We start from the raw sequence: 6,000 nt of genomic DNA, 5'->3' as shown, positions 1-6,000 counted from the left end.
AGAGACTAGAGAGAGAGAGGAGCTGATGGGAGGTTATTGTTCATCTGAGGGTGTAGACTAGAGAGAGGAGCTGGTGGGAGATTATTGTTCATCTGAGGGTAGAGACTAGAGAGAGGAGCTGATGGGAGGTTATTGTTCATCTGAGGGTAGAGACTAGAGAGAGGAGCTGAACTCTGCTGTATCTGAATGAAGCTTTAGAATGAGCATCATGTAGTTATGGACTCAATGATGGACTCACTGTAGCAGCACTTTGCAGTTGTTGTTAAATGAAAAGCATGTTACAATTGAAATGTCTTCCTGTTATTTCTGTTCCTCAGTTTGTCTTCATAGATAGTAAAGGAACAAGCTGTAAAGACTCTGGCACAGAGCGTGAGGGACACTAGTGAAAAGACTGCTTCTAACTGTTGTTCCTATTTTCTTTCACAGGAAAGAGCTGGAGTCTCTCAAAGGTAAGATGTCCTCTAAACAGAACAGTATTCTGTACAGTCAGTAAGATGTCCTCTAAACAGAACATTATTCTATACAGTCAGTAAGATGTCCTCTAAACAGAACAGTATTCTGTACAGTCAGTAAGATGTCCTCTAAACAGAACATTATTCTATACAGTCAGTAAGATGTCCTCTAAACAGAACAGTATTCTGTACAGTCAGTAAGATCCCATCTAAACAGAACAGTATTCTGTACAGTCAGTAAGATCCCCTCTAAACAGAACAGTATTCTATACAGTCAGTAAGATGTCCTCTAAACAGAACAGTATTCTGTACAGTCAGTAAGATGTCCTCTAAACAGAACAGTATTCTGTACAGTCAGTAAGATGTCCTCTAAACAGAACAGTATTCTGTACAGTCAGTAAGATGTCCTCTAAACAGAACAGTATTCTGTACAGTCAGTAAGATGTCCTCTAAACAGAACAGTATTCTGTACAGTCAGTAAGATGTCCTCTAAACAGAACAGTATTCTGTACAGTCAGGAAGATCTCCTCTAAACAGAACATTACAACGTTACATCACCTCCAATAGAATGAACAGTGCGACATTACAACGTTTCATCACCTCCAATAGAATGAACAGTGCTACATTACAACGTTACATCACCTCCAATAGAATGAACAGTGCTACATTACAACGTTACTTCACCTCCAATAGAATGAACAGTGCTACATTACAACGTTACTTCACCTCCAATAGAATGAACAGTGTGACATTACAACGTTACTTCACCTCCAATAGAATGAACAGTGTGACATTACAACGTTACATCACCTCCAATAGAATGAACAGTGCTACATTACAACGTTACATCACCTCCAATAGAATGAACAGTGCTACATTACAACGTTACTTCACCTCCAATAGAATGAACAGTGCTACATTACAACACTACTTCACCTCCAATAGAATGAACAGTGCTACATTACAACGTTACTTCACCTCCAATAGAATGAACAGTGCTACATTACAACACTACTTCACCTCCAATAGAATGAACAGTGCTACATTACAACGTTACATCACCTCCAATAGAATGAACAGTGCTACATTACAACGCTACTTCACCTCCAATAGAATGAACAGTGCTACATTACAACATTACTTCACCTCCAATAGAATGAACAGTGCTACATTACAACGTTCACCTCCAATAGAATGAACAGTGTGACATTACAACGTTACTTCACCTCCAATAGAATGAACAGTGCTACATTACAACGTTACTTCACCTCCAATAGAATGAACAGTGCTACATTACAACGTTACTTCACCTCCAATAGAATGAACAGTGCTACATTACAACGTTACTTCACCTCCAATAGAATGAACAGTGCTACATTACAACGTTACTTCACCTCCAATAGAATGAACAGTGTGACATTACAACGTTCACCTCCAATAGAATGAACAGTGCTACATTACAACGTTCACCTCCAATAGAATGAACAGTGCTACATTACGTTACATCACCTCCAATAGAATGAACAGTGCTACATTACAACGTTACATCACCTCCAATAGAATGAACAGTGCTACATTACGTTACATCACCTCCAATAGAATGAACAGTGCTACATTACAACGTTACATCACCTCCAATAGAATGAACAGTGCTACATTACAACGTTACTTCACCTCCAATAGAATGAACAGTGTGACATTACAACGTTACTTCACCTCCAATAGAATGAACAGTGCTACATTACAACGTTACATCACCTCCAATAGAATGAACAGTGCTACATTACAACGTTACTTCACCTCCAATAGAATGAACAGTGCTACATTACAACGTTACTTCACCTCCAATAGAATGAACAGTGCTACATTACAACGTTACTTCACCTCCAATAGAATGAACAGTGCTACATTACAACGTTACTTCACCTCCAATAGAATGAACAGTGCTACATTACAACGTTACTTCACCTCCAATAGAATGAACAGTGTGACATTACAACGTTACTTCACCTCCAATAGAATGAACAGTGCTACATTACAACGTTACATCACCTCCAATAGAATGAACAGTGCTACATTACAACGTTACTTCACCTCCAATAGAATGAACAGTGCTACATTACAACGTTACTTCACCTCCAATAGAATGAACAGTGCTACATTACAACGTTCACCTCCAATAGAATGAACAGTGCTACATTACAACGTTACTTCACCTCCAATAGAATGAACAGTGCTACATTACAACGTTACTTCACCTCCAATAGAATGAACAGTGCTACATTACAACGTTCACCTCCAATAGAATGAACAGTGCTACATTACAACGTTCACCTCCAATAGAATGAACAGTGCTACATTACAACGTTACTTCACCTCCAATAGAATGAACAGTGCTACATTACGTTACTTCACCTCTAATAGAATGAACAGTGCTACATTACAACGTTACATCACCTCCAATAGAATGAACAGTGCTACATTACAACGTTACTTCACCTCCAATAGAATGAACAGTGCTACATTACAACGTTACTTCACCTCCAATAGAATGAACAGTGCTACATTACAACGTTCACCTCTAATAGAATGAACAGTGCTACATTACAACGTTCACCTCCAATAGAATGAACAGTGCTACATTACAACGTTACTTCACCTCCAATAGAATGAACAGTGCTACATTACAACGTTACTTCACCTCCAATAGAATGAACAGTGTGACATTACAACGTTACTTCACCTCCAATAGAATGAACAGTGCTACATTACAACGTTACTTCACCTCCAATAGAATGAACAGTGCTACATTACAACGTTACTTCACCTCCAATAGAATGAACAGTGCTACATTACAACGTTACTTCACCTCCAATAGAATGAACAGTGTGACATTACAACGTTACTTCACCTCCAATAGAATCACCCCTTTTTGACTTTATACCGGATCATAATATGATGGATCTCCACTAAAGGGCCTGTCACTCTCGCTGAATGGGATGCAGATCAATTCAATACAGAACTCACTATTTCTAGCGGTTTTGTGTGTGTGTGTGTGTGACAGGCGTTTGTGTGTGACAATCTTCCTGTACTGAGACGCCGTCTGGCAGACAGGCCTGAAAGAGAACATCATCACGACTGTGGTTTTGCTCAACATCTCAACATATTTGATGTGCACGCTCATTAGTTTAATGACCTCTTAACGTCCCCCCCCCCCCAGGGAATAAAATATGTTTCACAGCTATATACACAGTATCTTCACAGAATAGCTAGTTGTGACGTTATCGAAGCGAACATGATGAGATTCCCTTGTTGGAGGCAGTTTACTGGCTCCCAGGCTGAATCCCAAAGGACACCCTGTTCTCTATATAGTGCACTGCTTTTGACCAGAGGTCCAGGTCGTGCACTAAATAGGGAATAGAGTGTCATTTGGAACGCAGACACAGTGAGAGTCAGGGAGGGGAGAGATGAGAGGGAGAGATGAGAGGGAGAAATGATGTGGGAGGGGAGGAGAGATGATGTGGGAGGGGAGGAGGAGGAGGAGGGGAGGAGAGATGATGTGGGAGGGGAGGAGGAGGAGGGGAGGAGAGATGATGGGAGGGGAGGAGGAGGAGGGGAGGAGAGATGATGTGGGAGGGGAGGAGGAGGAGAGATGATGATGGGAGGGGAGGAGGAGGAGGAGAGGGGAGGAGAGATGATGTGGGAGGGGAGGAGGAGGAGGGGAGGAGAGATGATGTGGGAGGGGAGGAGGGGAGGAGAGATGATGTGGGAGGGGAGGAGGAGGAGGAGGGGAGGAGAGATGGATCAACCTGACTGTAAAGGTCTGCCTGACAGTGATGTGTCCAGAAAAGAGTTTGACGCTAGAAGCTTAGTCCTGTCCAGTGTCTATAATGAATCATTCATGAGCCATTCAATAACCACTTTACTAGTGTGTGTGGTACTAAAAAAGAAAATAGCGATTTGGATGTTGCTATGCAGAGTTGCGTTCTCAGGATATGAATAATGGAAGGGGATCAATGAGTGTGTCTGTTGTGGTCTTTTAAACAGGTAGGCTGTTCTCTGTGAAGTGTTATTGTCCATGGATATTCTCATCTGGAAATGTTACGTGGTAGAATACAGATTATTTTTGTATAGTTAATATTCATACCTGGCTTTTATTATTTATATTTGTGGCTTTTATTTCGTATTAAAACATAAATTAAACTGAATGGGCCAGAATAGCAGTAAGACACCAGATTTTAGCTTTAGGGAGGTACATTTCCTTGAAATTCTCCTCGCCTCATTATGCATGACGTTAATTTCCTGTTGTAGCCAGGATGGGAACTGCTTAGAACACCCCACCATCTTGGTATTTTTAGTCGGAGGGATCTAGAACATTAGATACACCACAGAGATGATGTCACAATAAGGAGTTAAAGAAAGAAAGGAATTAGATAGTCGTTTGTCCCCTTCAGCGAGCAGAGACATAAGGAAGCTGAGACATAAGGAAGCTGAGACATAAGGAAGCTGAGACATAAGGAAGCTGAGACATAAATTGCATCTCTTTTCAGAGATTTATATTTTATATGTCTGTTCTCTACACTTTTAGATTTGTTTAGTCAGAATTTAAGCAGTGTTTGTATCCCAAATAGCACCCAATACCCTATATAGTGCACTATTTTTGGCCTGGGCCCTGGTCAATAGGATGGCATTTGGGATGCTACCTTGAAGCAGTGTGGTCTTGTTCAGTACAGCAGGAGCAGAGCCTTTCTAGTAGAAAGAGAGAGAGAGCTGCTGAGCTAATGTGAGATTAAACTAAAGGCTTGTATCTTAACCGCAGACGGAAACGGGCGTGCCTGTGTCTTGACCGCAGACGGAACGGGCGTGCCCGTGTCTTGACCGCAGACGGAACGGGCGTGACCGTGTCTTGACCGCAGACGTAACGGGCGTGACCTTGTCTTAAATGCAGACGGAACGGGCGTGACCGTGTCTTAACCGCAGACGGAAACGGGCGTGACCGTGTCTTAACCGCAGACGGAACGGGCGTGACCGTGTCTTGACCGCAGACGGAACGGGCGTGACCGTGTCTTGACCGCAGACGGAACGGGCGTGACCGAGTCTTGACCGCAGACGGAACGGGCGTGACCGTGTCTTGACCGCAGACGGAAACGGGCGTGACCGTGTCTTGACCGCAGACGGAACGGGCGTGACCGTGTCTTGACCGCAGACGGAACGGGCGTGACCGTGTCTTGACCGCAGACGGAACGGGCGTGACCGTGTCTTGACCGCAGAGAAACGGGCGGAACGCAGACGGGCGTCTTGACCGCAGACGGAAACGGGCGTGTGTCTTGACCGCAGACGGAACGGGCGTGACCGTGTCTTGACCGCAGACGGAACGGGCGTGACCGTGTCTTGACCGCAGACGGAAACGGGCGTGACCGTGTCTTGACCGCAGACGGAAGGTGCGTGACCGTGTCTTGACCGCAGACGGAAGGGGCGTGACCGTGTCTTGACCGCAGACGGAAGGGGCGTGACCGTGTCTTGACCGCAGACGGAACGGGCGTGACCG

The 6,000-nt window shown here is 43.8% G+C and overlaps 1 protein-coding gene across 1 annotated transcript in view; it reads left to right on the top strand.

The window, feature by feature from the left end:
- Positions 1 to 354: 354 nt before the first annotated feature.
- Positions 355 to 6,000, top strand: part of dtnbp1a (dystrobrevin binding protein 1a) — a 28,388-nt gene continuing 22,742 nt past the window's right edge. The window contains exon 1 of the mRNA XM_065027387.1: positions 355 to 449. The gene's annotated coding sequence lies outside the window, so the exon portion shown is untranslated. The remainder of the gene's footprint in view (positions 450 to 6,000) is intronic.

This window comes from Oncorhynchus nerka, linkage group LG14 (assembly GCF_034236695.1).
Source record: "Oncorhynchus nerka isolate Pitt River linkage group LG14, Oner_Uvic_2.0, whole genome shotgun sequence".
In the NCBI taxonomy this organism is placed as follows: domain Eukaryota; kingdom Metazoa; phylum Chordata; class Actinopteri; order Salmoniformes; family Salmonidae; genus Oncorhynchus; species Oncorhynchus nerka.
The sequence above is the reverse complement of the archived record's forward strand: the minus strand, read 5'-3'. Positions and strand labels throughout refer to the sequence as shown.